The 1,026-nt window shown below is 33.9% G+C and overlaps 1 non-coding gene across 1 annotated transcript; it reads left to right on the forward strand.

The window, feature by feature from the left end:
- Window positions 1-621: 621 nt before the first annotated feature.
- Trnar-ucg (transfer RNA arginine (anticodon UCG)) lies at window positions 622-694 on the forward strand. The gene has a single exon. It is a non-coding gene; the product is annotated as a tRNA-Arg (tRNA).
- The last annotated feature ends 332 nt before the right edge of the window (window positions 695-1,026 follow it).

A 1,026-nucleotide genomic window follows, 5' to 3' on the forward strand; every position in this document is an offset into this window, starting at 1 on the left:
TAAAATGTAACGTTATTACTGTTCCGTAATACCTGTTATAACTTTAATACGTTATTTTGTTCGCTTCACTATTTAGAAATTGGTCTGTAATATATAGGGTGTCATTGAAATTACAAGTGATATTTTTTTTTATTTTATTGTAAAGATCCTCATCTTATTCGGCCTCACAGAAAACCGACGTGAAACAACGTTTGCGTTGTGTTTCGTTGTGTGAGTAAGGTTACCAGAGGCCCAATTCCTCGCTTCCCAATCCCCCATTCCCCAACAACCCTTAAATTTCTAACCTGGTGTTTCAAGTGTCCATATGCGGCGGCGATTGTTTACCATCAGGTGACACGACTGCTCGTTGATCGCGCCCCATAAAAAAACAATTATTAAAATAATATAAATATTCCAGAGGATTAGAGATTTTTTTGCACTTTCAAAGGATATCTTCGGGTTTTTGAGGCAGATTCGCACTTGGCTGTATTTTTTATTTTTCATTTCAAAATGCTATTTGCTAACTTTTTAATTTATTTTTGCTAATTTTTTATGTTAACCAATTGCATTCACTGAAAAAACAACTGAAACCAAACTGAAGTATGAAATAACAAGATGGCTTTTTGTCGGCACGATCACAAGGACCGTGTGGCCTAATGGATAAGGCGTCGGACTTCGGATCCGAAGACTGCAGGTTCGAGTCCTGTCACGGTCGAAAAGATTTTTTTTGGTGATTATTACGTTTTATTTTGTAGAAATGTAATTGTTTTGTATTATTGGTATTTAAAAATTTTATTTTATTTGCAATTTTCTGGTGAAATTAACGTTGGACTTTGGAATCTTATTTTGTGTAACAAATTCCTATCATTTATAACGGGGCGAAATATGGATCGAAGGGCGTAATACATAATACGTCTTTACTTAAGTCATAAAAAGAAAGAGTAAAAGAAACTAAGATATTAATCTTACAAGTACTTTTTAATTTATTTTTTTAAAATGGTATAAGCCAGTAAACTTAACCTAATGGTAAGCAATCGCCGCCTCCCA

This window comes from Spodoptera frugiperda, chromosome 17, assembly GCF_023101765.2.
Source record: "Spodoptera frugiperda isolate SF20-4 chromosome 17, AGI-APGP_CSIRO_Sfru_2.0, whole genome shotgun sequence".
Classification (NCBI taxonomy): domain Eukaryota; kingdom Metazoa; phylum Arthropoda; class Insecta; order Lepidoptera; family Noctuidae; genus Spodoptera; species Spodoptera frugiperda.